At 36.6% G+C, this 22,863-nt stretch overlaps 1 long non-coding RNA gene and 1 other non-coding gene across 3 annotated transcripts; one reads left to right on the top strand and one right to left on the bottom strand.

Moving 5' to 3' along the window:
• LOC131324868 (uncharacterized) lies at window positions 1-21,265 on the bottom strand. Of its 2 annotated transcripts, XR_009199472.1 has the most exons (8): window positions 21,034-21,261; window positions 19,820-19,983; window positions 12,233-12,319; window positions 11,467-11,687; window positions 10,443-10,515; window positions 9,361-9,419; window positions 5,385-5,417; window positions 1-4,420 (listed from the first exon to the last, which is right to left on the bottom strand). It is a non-coding gene; the product is annotated as an uncharacterized LOC131324868 (long non-coding RNA). The 2 variants fall into 2 exon arrangements; XR_009199471.1 differs by lacking the exons at window positions 1-4,420; window positions 5,385-5,417 and having other exon boundaries at window positions 9,047-9,419; window positions 19,820-20,112; window positions 21,034-21,265.
• Window positions 15,559-15,666, top strand: LOC131308682 (small nucleolar RNA snoR100). The gene has a single exon (XR_009194527.1). It is a non-coding gene; the product is annotated as a small nucleolar RNA snoR100 (small nucleolar RNA).
• Window positions 21,266-22,863: the final 1,598 nt, after the last annotated feature.

Raw genomic sequence — 22,863 nt, 5'->3', positions numbered from 1 at the left:
CTTTATTTTCATCCCAAAATTGACTAACTCTTGAATTTAGGGCGACATTAAATCGAGGCAACAAAAATTCGTTGGATCTAGTACGAAAAATTCGATACACAACAGATCCAGGCAACATCGATTCAAGGAAACAAGCACGTTCCGAATCCATAAAATACACTTTAATCCATATCTAAAACTAAAAGAAACCAATTTTTTTCAATTTCGTTACCTCAAAAGCATAATTTCAAAGTTCTGATCACTTAGTGATCAATAGTCTTTACATCTAACCGTCACGTGTTTCAGTATTTTTTATTCACATGACTAGTAGTCCGAACAACTACTAACCGTCATGTATTTTTCTCAAGGTCAACGGTCATGCCCTAGTTGAATGTAGGAATCATTTCTTTATTTTCATCCCATCAAGAAATCAAGCTTCTTTTATTTCCAACAGAAGCAACACACAAGTTTCTAGATTAATAAAATTGACCAACACTTGAATTTGGGGCGACATTGATTCGAGGCAACAAAAATTCGTTGGATCTAGTACGAAATATTTAATCCACAACAGATCCAGGAAACATCGATTTAGGTAGACTATCACGTTCCGAACCTATAACATACACTTTAATCCGTATCTCAAACAAAAAGGAACCACTTTTTTTCGATTTCGCTACTTCAAATGCACACTTTCAGAGTTCTTATCACTTAATGATCAGTAGTCTTTACATCTACTTAGAATCACTATTCTCTTTTCACTTGACAAGTAGTCTAAACACCTACTAACCGTCACGTGTTTCAGTATTCTTTATTCAAATGACTAGTAGCTGAACACCTACTAACCGTCATTTATGTTTCTCATGGCCAACAGCCATACCCTAGTAGAATGTAGGAACCATTTCTTTTCTTCCATCCCATCAGGAAATCAAGCTTCTTTTATTTCCAACCGAAGGAAAATGCAAGTCTCTAGATTAATAAAATTGACCCACTCTTGAATTTAGGGCAACATTGATTCGAGGCAACATAAATTCGTTCGGTCTAGAATTAAAGATTCGATCCACAACAGATCAAGGCAACATTAATTCGAGGAAACAAGCACGTTCCGAATCTGTAACATACACTTTAATCCGTATCTTAAACCAAAAGGAACTACTTTTTTTCGATTTCGCTACCTCAATGGCACGCTTTCAGAGTTCTCATCACTTAGTGAACAATAGTTTTTACATCTACTAGGAATCACTATTCTCTTTTCACATGACTAGTAGTCTAAACACCTACTAACCGTTACGTGTTTCTGTATTTTTTAATCGCATGACTAGTAGTCCGAACACCGACTAACTATCATGTAATTTTTCTCATGGCTACCGGTCATACTCTAGTAGAATGTAGGAACAATTTCTTTATTTCCATCCCAACAAGAAATCAAGCTTCTTTTATTTCCAACCGGAGCAACACGCAAGTTTCTAGATTAATAAAAATTATCAACTCTTGAATTTAGCGCGACATTGATTCGAGAAAACAAAAATTCGTTGGATTTAATATGACGTGTTTCAATATTTTTTATTCACATGACTAGTAGTCCGAACACCTATTAACTGTCATGTATGTATCTCATGGCCAACAGTCATACCCTAGTAGAATATAGGAACCATTTCTTTATTTCCATCCCATCAAGAAATCAAGCTTCTTTTATTTCCAACCGAAGCAACATGCAAGTCTCTAGATTAATAAAATTGACCTACTCTTGAATTTAGGGCGACATTGATTCGAGGCAACAAAAATTCGTTGGGTCTAGTATTAAAGATTCGATCCACAACAGATCCAGGCAACAACAATTCGTGGAAACAAGCAAGTTCCGAATCTGTAACATACACTTTAATCCGTATCTCAAACCAAAAGGAACTACTTTATTTCGATTTTGTTACCTCAAATGCACGCTTTCAGAGTTCTCATCACTTAGTGAACAGTAGTCTTTACATCTAATTAGAATCACTATTCTCTTTTCACATGACTAGTAGTCTAAACACCTACTAACCGTCACATGTTTCAGTATTTTTTATTCGCATGACTAGTAGTCCGAACACCTACTAACCGTCATGTATTTTTCTCATGGCTACCAGTCATACACTAGTAGAATGTAGGAACAATTTCTTTATTTCCATCCCATCAAGAAATCAAGCTTCTTTTATTTCCAACCGAAGCAACACGCAAGTTTCTAGATTAATAAAATTAATCAACTCTTGAATTTAGCGCGACATTGATTCGAGACAACAAAAATTCGTTGGATTTAATACGACGTGTTTCAATATTTTTTATTTACATGACTAGTAGTCCGAACACCTACTAACTGTCATGTATGTATCTCATGGCCAACAGTCATACCCTAGTAGAATGTAGGAACCATTTCTTTATTTCCATCCCATCAAGAAATCAAGCTTCTTTCATTTCCAATCGAAGCAACACGCAAGTTTCTAGATTAATTAAATTGACCAACTCTTGAATTTAGGGCAACATTGATTCAAGGCAACAAAAATTCGTTGGATCTAGTACGAAAGATTCGATCCACAACAGATCCAGGCAACAACGATTCGAGTAAACAAACACGTTCCGAAACACTTTAATCCGTATCTCAAACCAAAAAGAACCACTTTTTTTCGATTTCGTTGCCTCAAATGCACGCTTTCACAGTTCTTATCACTTAGTGATCAGTAGTCTTTACATCTACTTGGAATCACTATTCTCTTTTCACATGACTAGTAGTCTAAACACCTACTAACCGTCATGTGTTTCATTATTTTTTATTCACATGACTAGTAGTCCGAACACCTACTAACCGTGATGTATGTTCTCATGGCCAACAATCATACACCAGTAGAATGTAGGAACCATTTCTTTATTTCCATCCCATCAAGAAATCAAGCTTCTTTTATTTCCAACCAAAGCAACATGCAAAGTCTCTAGATTAATAAAATTGACCAACTGTTGAATTTAGGGCGACATTTATTCGAGGCAACAAAAATTCGTTGGGTCTCTAGTATGAAAGATTCGATCCACAACAGATCCAGGCAACATCGATTCGAGGAAACAAGCACGTTCCAAATCTGCTACACACTTTAATTCGTATCTCAAACCAAAAGGAACCATTTCTTTTCGATTTCGTTACCTCAAATGCACGCTTTCAGAGTTCTCATCACTTAGTAATCAGTAGTCTTTACATCTACTTGGAATCACTATTCTCTTTTCACATGACTAGTAGTCTAAACACCTACTAACCGTCACATGTTTCAGTATTTTTTATTCACATGACTTGTAGTCCGAATACCTACTAACCGTCATTTTTGTTTCTCATGGCCAACATTCATACCCTTGTAGAATGTATGAACCATTTCTTTATTTCCATCCCATCAAAAAAATAAGCTTTTTTTATTTCCAACCGAAGCAACATGCAAGTTTCTAGATTAATAAAATTGACCAACTCTTAAATTTAGGGCAACATTGATTCAAATATATATTTAATCAAGTACGTAAGACTTGATTCATAGCAGACCCAGGCAACATCGATTCGAGGTAAGAGGCACGTTTCGGATCTATTACGTACACTTAAATTGTTATTAAACCAATAGGAACCACTATTTTTTCAATTTCATTATCATAAATTCAAACTTTTAGGGTTCTTACTACTTTTTCTCATCACTTAGTGATCAATAGTTTTTACGTCTCTTAGAAATCATTATTCTCTGTTAGCGAGTATGAAAGAACTAACAATTATGAAGTGTATATAAGGGAAGAGCCATTGCATCGCACTTTCTCCCTTGACAAGCACCACAACAAAACAAGTTTCACACATTTAATGTCAAGGAGGGATGCAAGGATATCCCACTTTCTCATTTAGTGAGTATAAAAAAGAAATAACTAAAAGTAATTAACCAATACAATTGAAAGGGGGGGAGCCATTGCATCGCACTTCTCCCTTGACAAGCACCACAACAAAACAAGTTTCAAAGCTTTGTTCTCTTTGCAACTTAAAAAGAATTTTTCAAAAAATTCCCCCTAGATTCCTCATACTCTCAACATTTCTCTCTCTATCTCTCTCCACTTATTATCCCTACTATTTTTCAAAAAAAATTTCAAATTCCAATCCAAACAAAGCAAATTAATGTCAAGGAGGGCTGCAATGGTATCCCACTTTCTCCCTTAGCGAGTATAAAAAATAAATAACCAAAAGTAAAAAACCAATATAATTAAAATGGGGGGAGCCATTGCATCGCACTTTCTCCCTTGATAAGCACCACAACAAAACAAATTTCACACATTTAATATCAAGGAGGGATGCAAGGGTATCCCACTTTCTCCCTAGAGAGTATAAAAAAAGATTGAGTATTACCTCAGTGACCGATGAGAATGAGCAAAGGAACAATTCCCAAAATCGGCGTGAATCAATCTGTGAATAAACAAAATAGATTGGTTGTCAACTCTAAACAAAGACTCAAAGCCACGTATAAGATCGGGATCAGAGTCGCACCACTAAATCCAGAATAAAAAATGATTATCGAAATAAACTATAGGATAGGAGTGGTCAATGGTGGGTCATCAATACAAGTTATGCTTCTACTGAAAAAACAAAACAAGATTGTTGGTACTTCCCATATTGTTTAGAATTCCATCACATTGTTGATTCGGTGGAAGAGAATAAGCAATACTAATTAGTAAACAATACACGTTAGGAATTAAGTAAGATATTTAGTTGCTATAGCGTATAGATGTAATACAAGTGATCTAGATTGTGTGGGTTTCAAATTCCCAAACTGTATATTACGTAGCCTAAATTAACATTACACCTAAAAATGAGAGAAGTTTGGTGGTAAATAGTCTTAGTTGATGAGAATCGAACAATAGTGTTCAACAGAGAAATCAAAGTTTAGAGAATCGTACAAATCAGACTAAAAATCAAGCAGTAGCGTATACACAACTTTATGTTTCTACTTTCTACAACTGGGATGGCCTCCGACGACAGCGTAGGGAATGGCATGTTCGAACGGCGACGTTGTAGACAACGGCGAGTTTGAGCTGAGACGATAGTCTAAGAAGGGCTTTAGCGTTTTGAGGTTTGGAAAGTTCAAATAAGAAGAATAGGATTTTTTATTTATTTTTCTTAACCGACCAAGAGGTGGCACGTGCCACCTCCCCCAAAATGTTTTTTGAGTTCTCAAAGAACTTGTTGCGACTTATTTTAGTACCATTCAAAAAGTAAATGGACTTGTGAGTAAACACATTCATGAACACACATGCTCAATGGAGTGCACAAAGAAAGGACAAGAAATCAAAATTAATGTCAACCTCATTCATTATAGGAAAAACCCAAACAATATAAAAGAATAAATCTGAACCAAAAAAAATCTGTGTACCTCAATGTTCCGATGAACCTTTTATGTAATGACCTACGACAAGAAAAAATCAAACATCAAAAATGACATTAGGATAGTTTGTGAGACTTGAAATTTTATTATTCCTCCCTCCCTTGTTATATAGATAGCAGAGTTGTAGTTCAAGCTACTCATAGGTGAAAGGACTATCCTAAGCAAGGCTTTTAAGTCATGCTAGAACTAACTTGTATTTTTCTCTCTTTTAAGTCATGCTAGAAAAATGAATGTTAAATACTCCCTTCGTCCCTAAATGTTTGGTACTTTTGGAAGTTCTCACTTTTAAGGAAGAAATATTATTGTATTGTGCAAAAATCAAGTGTCCAATCTTACCCTTCTAGTGTACTTTGAATAGTACTTAAAATTTTGAATTTGAAATTTTGTGCCCAAAAGAAAATGGTAACATAGGAAGTTTACTATATTTTGCTTTTGACTTTTCAAAATGGACAAATTATATGGGACAATAAAAAGCATGAAAGTGTCAAACATTTAGGGACGGAGGGAGTATTGAACTTTGCTCCATGATTCATTGAATGTGGTGGTAGTGTCATGAAGTTTGAACATCAAACATTGAACTTTGAACTTTGTCTTTGTTGTTATACTAGTTTGAACATATGATTTTGGGGATGGTTCTTGAAAGTTGAAGGGCAGTGGCCTCGTTTGCTTTTAACTACATGATGTAACAGAGATATTGCCTTAAAAAAAAATTGGTCGCGCCCAGGCGGGCTTGCCAGTGGATTGCCGCCCGACTAGCGCCACACGCCATTAGAACACATGAAGACATGAACAAAAACATGTATCCTTACTTTATCATAAGCTCGTATCCTTGACTACTATTCCAAATACTTGGTCAATCAATACAGAGATACAATAAGTGCAATGCTTCACCATACAAAAATGATCTTATTATGACTCAAAATCATCACATGACAACCAAGTTCAACTCTGCATCTAATCAAATTCTCTTGTTCTGTCTAAATGTTCAAAACTAAGAAGAACTTCAATTCACTACCAATCTTTCTCCTTCATAATTCAAAATAAAGAAGGGGCCCTAAACCAATAATTTATCCAACTCCATATCAATAAAATAGAATGTCTGTGTATGCGCTTAGAGGCTAACAACGCAGCTAGTGACTTGACACCCTTTGTTGAGGCATTTCTTGGGGTTACTGTCGTTCTTCTTGCATTTAAGGAAGGCAAATTTTAAAATATGATTGGGTTTGGGGCTCGAGAGGTCGACGACGGGGATGGTGTGGGGAGTCATGTGGGTGGTGGAAGATGCCGGGGTTGGAGGAGGTGAGGCCAGAGTAAAGGAGGCCTTTGACTCCTTTGAGTCGATAGTATTTTTTATGTTGTTCGTTATTGTTGAGTGTCAGAGATGACGATGGATCGAAGAATGAACAGAAGCGATAGGGTTTACCTAGTGTGCCGTGGGAGAAGATGAGCAGCAGCCATGAAGGTTCTGGAGAGGTCATGAACACCAGTGACAGAGAACAGGAAACAAAAGTTAGAACCGATTTAATCCAAATCAAATTTAGAGGAGGAACTCAGAGATTTGGAGAAGATGTTGATTGTTTCCGGGGGGAGAGAGGGAGAGAGATGTACCAGGTTAAGGTTGCAATGGCTGTCAATCGAGTAGAAGCAAACCAGAAAGGCGCAGGACGAACTGAAAAGCACGGGGTCGCATATGGTTGAAAACCGAGGGAGATGGCTTGATGGTGACACTGCTGTAGGACGAAGAGACGGAGCTTCTGTGAGATGGAGATGAGGAGAGGAGGAGAGAACTATGATTGTGCCAGTGTGGGAGAGAACAAGACATAAAAGTTATACTCCCTCCGTCCCTTTTTTAGAGTCCAGTATTCCATTTTGGGTTGTCCCTTAATAAGTGTCCATTTTGTAAAGTTAGTGGGTAAAAGTTGATGTATTGTCTATTTTGTCCCTAAAAGTAGATTCCTTTTTGAAAAGTAAGTGAGTAAAAGTGTAATGATAATGGGTAAGTTAAGAAAGTTGAGAAAAAAGTTGATGTGAAAAGTATAATGATGATGTCTTTTTAATAAGTTGGAGTTACGAAGCAGGACACTTAAAAAGGGACGGAGGGAGTACTTTGTTTGGAACTTGGGGAAAGTGATGTAAAGTGAGAGAAGGAAATTGGAGAAAAATGAGAAGGAAATTTCACTCTATTCATAAAACCTGAATTTTTTTTCTCTCCAATCCTAACAATTCGAGGGAAATTTTTTTAACTTTTCTTTCTTCTCCCTCACTTTTCCTGAGTTCCAAACAAAGCCTTAGGGTTCATTCAGGGGAAATGGATAATAGCACGAAATCAAAATATTTGGGCAAAAATATTGGGCGGGTTATATTTGTTGGACCTAAAGGGAAGGGCCTGTACTAACAATTTATTTTGGGCCGTTACCAAAAATTGGTAATCCAGTAACAGTTCAACAAAAAGCACCACTAAAGTCCCATTTCTAGTGTGTGTGTGTGTGTGTGTGTGTATATATATATATATATATATATATATATATACGGAGCGATTCCGGAGACACCTAAAAAAACCTCATAATTCCCGATCAAACTTTGATGATTTGAGCCGCTCAATGTGATCAGAACGTGATTTTAAGAGTACCCACGAGAAATCAACAAAAAAAATGACCGGGAAGGGCTTGATCCGAACAGTTTCGAACAGTTTTTTATTGAACGATTTAAATAAAAACTGCTCAAATCAAGCCTTTCCCAGTCTTTTTTTTGGCTAATTTCTCGCGGGCACCCTTAAAATCACATTCTGCACACATTGAACGGTTCGGATTATAAAAATTTGATCAGGAACTATGAGATTGAAATTTGGAGTGCTTTTTTGAGTGTCTCTGAAACCGCCCGATATATATATATTTATATATATATATATATATATATATATATATATATATATATATATATATATATATATATATATATATATATATATATATATATATATATAATCATTTTCAAATGAGGAGGTCCTTATTTTAGTTAAAATAAAGACCTCCCCATTTCTCCAATTCTCTGTTCGAATTTTGATGATCCAAGTCGTTCAATGTGTTCAGAACATGATTTTAAGGATACTTGCTAGGAATCGGCAAAAGAAAGACTAGAAAGGGCTTCTTCCGAGCAGTTAATATTTGAACCATTTGATAAAAAACAAACAAAAACTGCTCAGATGAAGCCCTTCCCGGTCTTTTTTTTTTTGCTAATTTCTTGTAGGTAATCTTAAAATCACGTTCTGAACATATTGAGCGGCTCGGATAATTGAAATTCGACCGGGAAAGGAAGGTCTTTATTTTATTAAGTTAAGGTGGTCTTTAGGAGAAGGGACTATATATATATAAAGAGGCCAAACTGCTTGGCGGGTGCCTAAGCGGTTTGGCGCTTGGCTATGGGTCGCCACTCAACTAGCGTCAAGCGTCATTTAGAACACTGCCAACGGTTTTTTCAACCGTTTCTAAAAAAAACTAGTGGAAGATCACAAATTTCTTGAAGTGAGAGCAGCATGGTATGAACTAAGAAAACCAAAATCATAAAAAGTAGGGGCTGCTAGAGTGTTTCCTTATTCATTATATATGTACATATAATTTTTCAGCGTTAAGTAATATTCAGCACTTGGCATGTATGTATATGGTTTAAACATCTTTGACAACAAAAAGAATACAGTTTCAAGCTTCCAATCCATAGGTTCAGCATTTGAAGACATGGTTCAGGCTCTGAAGTATAAGTTTCAGCAATTTTCAGCAGCCAGACATCAAAAATAGCTCTTGGAGAAGCTACTTCAGCTTCTCACTAAAAACAAAAATCACATTCTATAGAGTGCCAAAAACGCTATCGAAAGGTATACATAGTGTTCCAAGAAACGTTGTATTAGCCAATGCTATTTAAAGCCTCAGACATTCGATACTGGAATTTACATTGGTGTTAAATTGGTTACCTGAACAAATCCCCATATCTATGTGATTTGTCCAACCAGTCACCAAGATGTAAATCCACCTGCAAGATGAAGGAAGAGTATTAACAATCAGAGAGGAATGTAACCTCAATGTGGAACTTGTACTTTATACCAAAAGGGTTTGAATATCTTGAATAATCGATAAATTGCATCACAAACATAGAACACAAATGTAAAACAGGTAACCATAAGGAATCCAGACAAGAATTGGCCAAAGAAAGAACCAAACAAGTACATTGAAACTTGTTCTGCAAAAATTGTTGTCATTCAATTATTTATAAAGATAAAAAAATTAGCTGAGTTAGAATTTAACAGCTAAGCATATACTAACAAAGGATTTAGAGAAATGGGACTTGTGGGAAGAAAGGCCGGTGAGTATCATAACAACAAATAATTTCCAAAGCAGATTTTTAGTGATGAAAATCATGAAACTGTCTGATTAGCTTAATAGATGATCCACCACCAGAATGGGAAAAGCAAAATAAAGTATCTAGTTCATGTTATTTGAGTCTAAGGAATAGAAAAATTTTGTAACTAGAACAAAGAACAAGAATTCAAATAAAGAGAGAAAAATATTGCCTTCGAAATGCCGAGTGTGGTAGATGATAAGGTTTTGATAAGACCCTAAATCTTTTGGACTATCATCCCAATCTCTAGCATAGAGAGCTATAACATACCAAAGACAGAAGATCAACGATCTACGATGCAGTTGTGAACAATCTCTAATACACCTAAAGTTGAAATCTAACAGAGTTGGAACTTGGAACTAAAGTGTGAAGAATGCATTCTTTCTCCTTCCCTATGAAAAACAAAGTAAAGAGCTGGAACTTCAACCACACACCCAAAACTACCAACCGAGCCACTTAGCTAGCAATGAGCTCATACAAAGATAAGCATACAGGTTTGTTGAACACTTTTCAATTTAAAAAAGAGAGTACATAATCAATTCAGAAGGAAAATAAGAGAACACATAATTGAATTGGAATGACATCTTATATGGGCGAATGAAAATATTTGACAAAGCATGGGAAATTAAACCAAGCAAGAGGGAAATCCTATGCTACCTGGACAAAACAAAGTAGCAGGATCACCCTATGTGAAAGCCCTCCTTGCCATTTGAACATTGCACATTGTCACCTACACACAACAACCAATTCAAAGCAGCACTTGTGACAGGAAAATCAAAGACAATAATCGAGAAAAAGTGCAGATAATCATTTAAGACATACAATGACTTAGTACATACAAGCACGTGCAGATAATCATTTAAGACATACAATGACTTAGTACATACAAGCACGTTTTGGTCATCAACAAGCATTAAGAGATTTGCATATAATACGAATAAGGTAACTTTTTTATTGCATCTTATTACCTTAGCACGATATACATCCGATGGTGACCTTGAATAAATATCCTTACCCAAAACCTGAGTTAGGAACTTCAGACATGGATAGTCGAACAGATGCAGTGTTAATCTTTCTAAACTACAAGAAACAAAAGAAAAGGCCTCTAGTACCTCTAGCTATAAATAAATTAACACGTACTGCTACTAGGTGTATCATAGCAAAGAAATCAAAACCCATACAAAGTTTCTCTGAGTTTAATTGTTTAAATCAAATACTTTATGATGCTTAACCCCTCGTCTTCCTCAATTGAGCGGTGTTGTCGGACGCAACAACAAAGTGGTCCCACACAAATCTCTCTTCTTCTTTTTTGGCCAAAAGATAAAAGGGATATAATTAAGTTCAATAACCATTTCAAGCATATGTTAATTTTACACAAGTGACCATCAAACAACATAATTCATACAAGAGACCATCAAACGGTATTTCCCTTATGCTATAATGGATCAAATGACCAGCAATCACTCCAAATCTGCAGTTTTCTGCCATGATGTTCAACACTAAACAGTCCATGATAGAAAAAACACAAATTCCGGTTTGAAAAGTAAAAGAAACAACAATCTCATGTTTGCTAAGCAAAAATCAGCGGACCTATATGGAATCCCCAAAGCTCCCAACGTAAAAGTAGAAGGAGATGACCATCAAGCAACATTGAATCAGAGAGTAAGAAGAAATTGGATACCTCGCTTCAACAGCCCAAAACCACCACGCAGTGGGATATATCGAACGCTGACAAAAGAACAATCAAGAAGCTGGCGAATCACGGAGAAGAGAACAGATCGGGTCGCTTCCGCTACCAACCCAACCACACATCTCCAACCCGCAAAGCAAGGATACTTGAAGCAAGCTGTGATATCGCAAGATCTGTTGCAAAGAAATCTGCCGGAGACATCTCGTACACCACTGGGAAAACAAATGGACTCCATTACTACAAGAAATTATACTTTTGGTGGCTAAGATTTTAGTCACTAAATGTCCATATTTAGTCACCAAAACCATTTGGTGACCATGAAACGTTGGCCGTTGAACCTCGGATACTGAAAGGTTTCAGTGACCAAAAAACATACCGAATGTCTACAATTGGTGACTACATTTTGGTCGCCATTGAAGTCTTTTGGCAAGCAACTACTTTCATCACAAGAAGTTGTTAGTCACCAATGATTAATCTTTGGCGACCAAAGGTACCAGTCACCGAGAATAGTTAGTCACAGAAAGAATATTTTGGCGACCAAACATGTTAGCCACCAACAGTTACCAACATTTTAAAAAAAATAAAAAAATCTGGGCTAGGATAGTTTTTAACCCATTTGTATTATATCCATTCACCATTGGAAGCGTATCCAAAACTTGGAGCAAACTAATTAGATACAACCATCAAAAGAGTAAAAATTCATCCAAAATATTCTTCACGAAACATGATCTAAGTTGTGCAAACATACATCACTCACATCTAAATTTTTACAAGATCTGTCTCTCATCCTCATGACTGAGCACCTGATGTAAGAGAAGGAGAACGAAGTTTGAGACTCCAAATCCTGTAGTGTATTTACCAAATAGACAAATATTAAAGTTAGACGACAAAGATATTATGACTACAATCCTTTAAGAATGTATACTTAATCTAAAACTTCATGACAGAATCGAAGATAACAATTTATACAGGCACTAATTCTCAAATACTACTAAACAATACAGGTTATCAAATTATCATACGGTCAACTTTCTCAGAATATAGTTGAATGTCAACTTCACAAGTAACACCACATTTGGTTATGCATATATGATATATCATAAAGGAATGAAATATAATACTATGTAACACCACATTTGCGGTAAGACTTGGTTGAATGTTGAGACAGAAAAATTAATCATGCATTAATGAGATTTACCTACGTGTGTCATGATACGTTATGCTCTGCACTAGATGACTTCAAGAGTGAGTATAAATGAGCTAAGTTCAACAAGTAAAAGAAAGTGATAATAACCTATATTAAAGTTATCTTCTTCCAATGTATTCATGTTTAGCAAAGTGGAAATCCCTGACAAAGTGCAAGCCGTTTAAAGGGATGGCAAACGCAGATTTTAAAATTTAAGTCTTTTACTAGCTCACAGATTTCCTAAAATGAATACCACTAATGTCCGGATTCTAAATTTTTCTATGAAAGAAGGTGCATTTTCATCACCTCCTTCCCTATCCTCCAACTAAACAACGAAAGCTCCAACTAGAGATTGACAATAGACTACTCCACTAAGTAATGCTGATTATTTATTCAACTGTATCCCTACAGCTATATGGATTACCCTTCGTCTACTATCTACAAGAACTAAAACTTAATTCCAAAAATGGACGGAAATGATAGCACTACACACCTTAGTTGCAGGAAACACCTACCTTGGGGGCGCTCCCGCGCAAGAAACGCGAATCCCCGCTTCTGGGTCAAAAACACGATGGGAGCGCACTGCCCTTGAGACAGGATCGCGCACCTAAGGGAGATGGGAGCAGGACGAAGATGGAGAGAGATCACAGATCTGCCATTACCATTTCATGTGCTTCCCCTGTTTTTTCTATTTTGCAGAGAGAGAGAGAGAGAGAGGAATACGATGACTTTGTATGGAGTATGTTTCTTCTACACATGCATTCATCTTCTTGATTGATCTTTCATCTTCTTACCGTTTCATCTTCTTACCCTGTTTTTTTCTATTTTAGAGAGAGAGAGAGAGAGAGAGAGAGAGAGAAGGGGGGGAAGACGAAGAGATATACTCCACTTTGTATATGTTTCTCGACACTTGTAGGGCCAATGACAGTGTATTGTTTTTTTTTTAAACCAATTACTCCTTTACTCAGATGGTACATCTGTACAGTTGGAAAGTGGAAAAGTAATAAATTGGTACATCTTTATAGTTGGAAGGTGGGAAAGTAAATTGGAAAGTGGGAAAGTGGGAAAGTGAAATCTTTTTTACTGCTCACTTCCCCTCCTTTTTATGGGTAGTGAATGAAAAATTAGCCAAAATCAAATTTTTGTATGTAGATTCCGTGCATTTGTATGTATATGGATGTTATTTAATTGTATTTTTTTTTATCAGCATATTTAATTGTACATATACCAACTGTCTATTTAAAGTTTATCAAGTTAAGGTATTTTTAGTATTCTTCTAAAAATAAAATCATAGACTAATTTTACATTTGGAAGGAATTGAGAGGAATATTCATACAGCAAATAAATTCAAGTTATTCAACTAATTACAAGCTATCGTTTCCATTTTCAATTTCAGGGGAGGTTCTAATTTACGGTAATAGTAAAATACTAAAACAAGCAGGGAATTGATTTCCATGCTCCCCTTTTAGCCATTCACTCTCTTTTTCTGTCTTTATCCACTTGAATTTACTATTTTGCCCTTTTATCAATACACTTCTTCACACATTCAAGGATAATATCATATATTCATGTAAATAAGACCCAAAAAAAATGACTGTAGATGGCTAAAAGAGGTGTAGATATCATTTTCCAACATGAACTAGAAAAAGTAAATGGCTCCTCAGAATTTAGAGACATTGCATCATAAAAATTAAATTGGCTTGCTAAAAAACCTGGGCAATAATTGAAAAACAATAATTTACTTTACTAGAATTTTTATAAAATAAAAATTATTCAGTAAGAATTCTTATAACATAAATTGTCGTATCATTTTCAAATAATTAAAGCCTTGATGAGATGATTTGAAATCAAAATACTAGGAGTCTAGAAAATATGATTTCAAGTGACGGTATTTCTCAAAATAAGGACACGGATCATTCTCTCACAATACATAGCCTTAAATTCAAAAAATAAGGATCGGGGCCTAATCCTATTCTCCTACAAATTCAAATTGTAATCTCCCAACTCCGATTTTTTCTCAATTCAATGATTCACGATCACAAATAATAATTTTTGTTTGTCATCCTCCAACTAAGAGAAGTTCAATCTAACAAAACACATATAATAATCTCCATTTGTCATGCTCTAACCATGCTAAGTTCAACCTGTAATGCCCATACTAGTCATGAACTCAGATAATGATCTCCCTTTGTCACACTCTAACAAAACACAATACAACTAACTAATCAGTATCACATTAAGTCTTACTCTATCTTAATCCTATGATTTCACGATCCACATCAATAATCTCGGTTTGTCATACTAGTCATGATCATAGATAATGATCTCCCTTTGCCATACTCTGGCACCACTAACTAATAAGCATTACAATGAATTTCACTCTATGTATAAATCCTATGATTTCATGATCACACAAAATAATCTCCATTTTCAACCTGTAATGTATGTACTAATCATGATCTCAGATAACAAAAAGAGTACAACTAACTAATCAGCATCACATTGAATCTTACAATATCTCAATCCTATGATTACGCGATCACAAATAATAATCTCCATCATACTCAAACCTAGCAAAGTTCAACCCTTTAATTTCACGATCACAAATAATAACTCCGTATATCACAAATAATGAAATCAACTAATTGGTATATTTTTTTTGTCTTTCTTATCAAAATTGACTTAATTGACATAATTTTCCTTTTAAAAAAATTAAGTTAAGCAAACGGGCACTTAGAATTTCTCCACTAAGTCATAATGAGATGTTGGTTATCTACACAAGTGTCAATTAGTGAAGTAGATGGTAAGTGCAAGTGTTCAACAGCTCTTCTCGTAAAAGATTAAAATCATTAAATATTTAGCCACCAAGAATTGTGCATACCACTGCTCTGAACGATCAATGAAGGAAGCATGATAATGTGCACATAAATTGAATTGGGTCTCTAGGCATGCCCGCTCTAATCCCATTCGGCTTTGATTTGGGGGCATGATTCCACAACAAAATAGGTATAGGGGGGCCACTGTTTCAGTGGTATTTTGAGAGCAGTCACTTTGTGCATATTGCCAAAGGTTAGGTCTTGTCTCTAATTCTCCCCCGCCCATACTCCCAATGATTGGGGACTACATGGATTTTGTTTTTGTTGTATTTAGCCACCAAGAAATTCTCTCCACAGTCCACACTCCTCTTTATAAATTCATCACTAGATATTGCAGGAGAGTATCACCATCCCCACGTTTCTATATTAGCCTCTTAGGTATGTTGAGTTCCAATTTCTTCTCAAATCTGAAACTTAAATTTGTAGTTTTATTTTATCTTCTATAAACTTTTGTGATATAGACCATAAATCTACTTTCTAATTTGTGTTATCATTACTTTCTAATTTGTCTTTTCATTTTTATCTCTTTTCAGAATCGCTATGGATCTTGACTAAAGCATCCATTCTGAGGGAGAAGATGATATTCAAGAGGATGATATTGAAGAGCCATCAGCTACTCCACTTTGAAAATATGTTACAAAAGTTCCTGTTGAAAAAGGATCCAAAGGTGGAGGTGGATCAGCAAAGTTTACATGCAACTTTGGCTGCCAAGTTAAGCCTTACACCGGATCTTATTCGCGAGTTCGGGCACACTTGATAGGCGTACTACCTGGACAGAAGAAACAAGGCATGCAAGTGTGTCCAAGCCTGACCCACGACGATATTGAATTGCTAAAGAAAGAGGAATCAGATGCTAAACGGATGTTCGGAAATTCCAACGCCAAAAAAAAAACTCCCCATTGATTCAGTGTTCTAAAAATCGCGTTTAATCGCCGATTAATGGGCGATTAATCGGTTTTATGGCCTCTCCGATCAGATTAATGCTTGGGCGTTTGAATTAGGTGGTCTGGAGATTAATCGGGATTTGGCAGCGATTTATCGCCCATAAATTAATCGCCCGTTAATCGGCAATTAATCGGCAATTAAACGGTGATTAATCGGTTAATCGATTAAACGGCGATTTTGAGTGTGAGTCCGATGGAGACGAAGTTATGGATGGATATGGAGAAGAAGAGGAGTAATTGACTAATAATTCCGTACTTGGTTTCATTTGGTTTGAACGTTGCACTTTGTAATTGACTTGTAATTTCGTACTTGGTTAGTTATTTGGTAGTACCAAGTTTCTATGTCTCTATATTTGAATTGTAGAGAATTGTTAACATTTAGAAGTGTTAACATTGAGTATCCAATAGCCAAAGAGAACTAGGAAATTTTTTGGGAGAGAAGATATATCACATCAACTAGGAAATCTGTGATTATTAGTGGTAGGGAGGTTGCAGAATATTTAAAAAAAAAAAAAACCCAACTAATTGCTAAAAGGCGATTAATGGCCGATTAAAAGGTCTCGAAGCTTGAAGGTGGTTGGCCGCCCGCCTAGCGCCGAGCGCTTTTTAGAACATTGCCATTGAATAGCAGGTAAAGAGTTTATAGTTCATACAAATATGCAAAGAGACTGGTCTATAGTCTATACATTAATTTAAGGACAATAGTCACAATACATATACATACATTTAACATCTTAAATCATATTTCATGATATAGGTATGTGATCAAGCTACTGTCCAGGGAACAGTTGATAACGGGCCTGTTCGTTTTGGAATTTTAGTTTTGGGATTTTGGTTTTGAGTGGAGAGAGATAGATAGTGAAATGAGAGTAATAATTGAGAGAATTTATTGGGGACCGTGTGCAAAGAGAGAATCCCAAATCCAAAATCCCAAAACGAACAAGGTCAACATGTTCCATATTACTAGAAGAGAAGAAGCTGATCAGAAGATTGCAAGCTGCCTTTATCAAAAAGGCGTACCCTTTAATATTGTGAGGTCTCCGTCGTGGGCAGACTTGGTTCATGCAATAAACACCGCACCTAAAGGGTACAAATCCCCTAATTATGAAAAGGTCAGGACTTCCTTGTTGGACAAAGAGCAAATCAAGGTGCAGCAAGCCCTCACCCCTTTGATGCAAGATTGGAGCACACATGGAGTATCCATTATTTCTGACGGCTGGTCTAATTTGAGGAATGAAGCCTTGGTTAACGTCATAGCTGTCTCAGGTGGTAGAGCCATTTTTATTAGTGCGTATGAAGTTTTGCTGTGGAGAAAAACACACCAAATATTGCTGAGTTGCTCTTGAAAGCCATTGATTATGTTGGCCCCTCAAATGTGGTGCAAGTTGTAACAGATAACGCTGCGAATTGCAAGGCAGCAGGAGGAATTATTCAACGGAAACATCCCCACGTATTCTGGTACGGCTGCTTAGCTCACACTCTGAATTTGCTGATGCAAGATATAGCAAAGTCCAAAGATCCGGCTCTGTCTTTTGTTGATGATACCTATAAAAAAGGCAAAGCAGTGGTGAAGTACATCAAAAACCACAGCTCTTCTCAGGCCCTATTCAAGTCTTTCTCTCAGCTACAACTTCTTAAGGCAAAGAAGACAAGATTTGGTCACCACTACATTGTGATGCATCGACTTGTGAAAGTGAGATCAGCTTTGGTTTCTATGGTTCTAAGCAGCCAATGGGAAAACTTGAGGAGTTCATCAGCCCCGGAATAGCATGACAATGTCCAAGAAATGATAATGAATGATGATTTTTGGAGAAAAGCAAAGAGAATCCTCCGAACCACAAAGCCAATTTACAGAATGCTAAGGTTTTCAGACACAGACAAGGCTGTTATTGGTGAAGTACTGAAGTTTATGAACAAATGGATACTATGTTGGGGCAAATCAAGGATATTCTTTCAAATGATCTAGTGGTTTATAACTTGATTCATACTCTGGTGGTGGAAAGATGGGACAGGATGAACATTCCCTTGCATTGCCTAGCATATGTTCTCGTTCCAAGATACTACACAAATGCTTGGCTTTTAAAGCCCGCTCCAGGTGGTGGGAGGAGGAAAAAACCTCATACCGATTCTGAGGTGCAAAGGGGTTATCTTGAAGCGATTGAGAAAATCATCCAGGATCCTATTGAAGCTGGTTTGATTAGGCAACAAATAAGTGATTTTGTGAGTAACAAAGGTGTTTTTGCACAACCACAAGTGGTGCACAACAGAGCAACCATGACTGAACTATCATGGTGGCATTTATACGGCGGGGTAGCACCTGCATTGCTCTCCCTAGCTCTCAAAGTCTTGTCTCAAAGTGTAAACACTTCGTGTGCTGAGAGGTGCTAGAGTATGTACTCTTACATTCACAGCGTCAAGAGGAATAGGTTGAACAATGATAGAGCTGAAAAGTTGGTATTTGTGCACTACAATCAGAGGTTGTTGTCAAGGTATAGAAATGATTATGAAAAGTATAAGAACTGGGATGTGTTTGGTGATCATGCCAATATTGAGGAGGATCTCTTGGCAATGGAAGCAAGAGAAAATGTATCGCTTTCTGAAAGTGAAGATGAAGCTGTCCCCGGTAACAACTCCATTCCTACACCACAACGTCTTCATCGTGTCCATCTCCAAGCCTCCCAAGTCCTTTGCCTATGCAAACAGTAGCACAAAGGCGACTTGAAAGAGCACGTGGCAAAAAGCAAAAGAAATGAGGATTCTACTGATGACAAATGAGATCAGAGTGTGCCTTTTTTTGTGGCTCAGTTCTCATGTTTTGTTTTTTCTTTTGTTGGGTCAGTTGTTATTTTACTGTTTTTCTTTTGTTAGTTCAGTTTTCATATGCTCTCTTTTGGCTTCCCTTTGAGGATTGAATTATGATGGTGATTTGGCTAGATGTAATCCTTGTATGAGCATTATGTTTGCAATGGGAATTCTCAGATTTAAAGTTTTCGAAGTTGACCACAATTTCAATTTTTTTTTTATATACTCATGTTTTAATATATAAAAATATATATAGCCGCTCCCAAACTAAGGAGCTTCTAAGTACCTCCGCTCCCCCGCCCCCGCTTCATGCAACTAAGCTACACACACAGATATCATTCTACACACACACATCTTTACTTGTGAATTGTGTTCCACCTGCACTACTACACTACACTTCCCAAACACACACACACACACACACACACACATCTTTACAGCAACAGCAGCATAATCATAGCTTTCTCGTATGTACAGAACCCATAAACAGGCTGGTGAAGGCGTGCATATAGATTTCTAAGCTAATCGAAGATTACCTGCATTAAGGCTCTATATCTGGATCTATATCAGTGTCGGTGCTAATCATAGCTTCCTCTTCGTCACTTTGCTCATCCATGGACTCATCACCTTCATCACAAATGAAGTCATCATCGTTGTTGCCCCCAGCTTGATCTCGGCCACGAGACTGCAAAACCACCTCCTGTGGAATAATTTCAGTGTCAAGACTCAAGATCCAGTCAACAAGAACTCAAAAAGGGCTTTAGACTCCAATGCTAAAGCAGCATATGCCATCTGAGTTTCTCCCATATACCCTTCCGTCAACATAAACCTTTGAAACAAAAACACATGGCAGCATTAGTTATTTAGCCACTACCAAATAGTTAGCAAAGAATTGGAATCCCTGTATTACATGCATGATCAAATCTGTATGAAAAATAGATCATATTCCATCAAATTAAGTTTGATATATTAACTCAGTCCACAATCAATAGAAATACAAATAAAAGTATCCATTTGTTATTTTCCATTGGTTATAGGAATTACACCCTCAGTTAATAAGATTCTAATATCCAATTGTAGTCTAGCCATCCAATAAACATTAGTTCTTCCATAGCAATCCAGAGATTGAAATGAACAAACAATTATATATCTTGCTAGCAACTTCAAGTATCACACCACCAGCAACACATTAGCTTGAATAACAGCATTATCAAACCAGCAGAGCAGCAATGTTTTCAACCAAACAAGAATGTTTCTTTAAAATGTCTATAGATCTATACTTGCATTTTAAAAGAGAGATCAAATGATATCAGCATCCTAGCAGTCAACAGGGCACATAATGACTTGTACACTATATACAACGAGCAGGAAGTAAACACCACTTGAATAAGTCTTAAATAAAACATTAATCCAACTTGAAAGCATGATTATGCCAATAATAATTTGGCAAATGATTTCTATTCGAGAGTCTGTGAGGGGACAGTTATCTAATAAACGCGAAACGATTTGGGGTTTCCGATCTGGGTGTCCGTACGCGAACGATTTAGGGTCTACAAATTTGATTCATCCTACTACGCCGAAACCAAAACCCAGTTTCAGGACCAAATCCAGTTTCAAACCCACAAAACCCTCAACCAAATCGAAGGGAAACCTCGTTCGAGGTTGTACGTCCAAATCAAAGCGAAGTTATGTGTGTGTGACTGTGCGTGTTCGAGAGAGGCATTGACAGAAAAAGAGTTAGATATCTTACCAAAAAATGAGGAAGATCGACGTGGTCAAAGCGTCAGATTAGGTGTAGGCAACAGCTTGATTAGGGGTGGCCTGAGAGTGACGAACGACGCCGGAAGTGGATGAACGACGATAGGAGGTGGTCGGAGAGTAAGACCGGAGACCGGCGGCTTGAGAGTGAGGTCGCCTCTCTCTCTCTCTCTCTCTCTCTAAAACGGTAGAATGGGCGGGAAGGAAAACAAAGAAGGCTGGATAACCCTAGAAGTACATATATATCGTATTATCGTATATACTTTTCGTGTGAAACGGTGCCGTTTTTGTTCATTTCATATTTTTTCCAGATTTTATGGCGGCCAGAACATTTGCAGAAAGATAGATGCTCTACAATCGAATACTAAAAAGCATGTAGTTCGAGACATCCCGCTTTTTACTTAATTATATCCAAATTATTTATCTTGTAGAACTCGTCAGATTGAATCTCTATGCAAAAGTTTAAATTGATCGGACACCTGCAGTTACCTCGTCGAAACACTTTCAATAAAAAAATAGAAGAGTCTAATCATTTTTTGTTTGCATAACTAAACTATTCTGATGAGGTGGTTATGGGTATTCAATTTTACTTTATTTTGGGCGTGAATGATCTACTCTATTATATTTAAAAGATATACGGTTCCGATCGCGAAGAAGTACCTCAAGCAGTGTTCGAGTGGTGTTAGACATTAATTCCAATAGATGTATTAAATGTTTCCCGACCATGTGGTTTCTGATATTTGATGATCTCTGATTTGGGTGACACTGGTGGAATTGGTAAGATGTGAAATCCTAACGGTTCAAATCGATTATTACAATAATAGACTTGTTAATTACCTTTAGAATTTATATGTTCAACTTACTTAGTAACTTAGTCGTGTGCTGTAGTTGAACTTGAACGTATGATAGCCACACAATCATGACGGTCGAGACCTTTGATTTCGTTGTGCTTGTTGATCAAATCACTTACGCAAATTTTTAGCTCAATTCGGTTTAAAAAATCCTACTTGATAATAAACTAAGTCCCATGATGTAATTGAATTAATGTATAATAGCCACACGAGTGCGACACAAACTTGACGATCGAGGCCGTTAATTTTGTTCTACTTATTCATTAAATCATTTACGTGAATTTTTCAGGCAAAACACGACACGAAGCACGTTACGTACAAAAATAAATAGGTCAAGCAAGCATGACACGGTCTATTTGACACCATAAGTCTAGACGGAGCCTAAACGGCAGTCATCGTATATCATCCGGCTGAAGTAATAGCAAACAGACACGGTCCATGCAAAGGAAAGAACTATAGCAAGGGCTTTTTCAACTGTTTTTATGAAACCATACTGTATTAGACATCATTGCATCAATTTCGAGAAGTATGAAAGGGCAACTAGTTCAGATAATTAGTCCAATTGAAATTACCAAACGAGTCGTCAGATTGTTCTATGAGAACCATAAAAATCGCGTAATGTGATAAAAACTCAAAATCCTCATAATCTAATAGCTAAGAAAGCTGAACTCACTCATTTTAGGTGCTACAAGAGAAAGGATGGGCTGAATTTGCTACAATGTAAAAATCTACAATAGCAAATTCATCCTCCGCGAAAAATCATATTGTCCCTTGATACATCCGAGGAACAAACAGTTTTCAAGCATTTTCATGTTAAGAAATGTAAAGACCAAGCAGAACAGAAGCAGGTGGAACACGAGATTAATTTCCATTGGAGACTAGTTTCCCCATTTTCCTACAACCCCAAGAATGATGATTTGTAGAATAATGTGGACCGTATGGATAACCATTGCTCTCCCAAGAAGCCAAGT

This window comes from Rhododendron vialii, chromosome 1a (assembly GCF_030253575.1).
Source record: "Rhododendron vialii isolate Sample 1 chromosome 1a, ASM3025357v1".
Taxonomy (NCBI): domain Eukaryota; kingdom Viridiplantae; phylum Streptophyta; class Magnoliopsida; order Ericales; family Ericaceae; genus Rhododendron; species Rhododendron vialii.
Note: the sequence above shows the minus strand (reverse complement) of the source record. Positions and strands in the feature narration are given on the sequence as shown.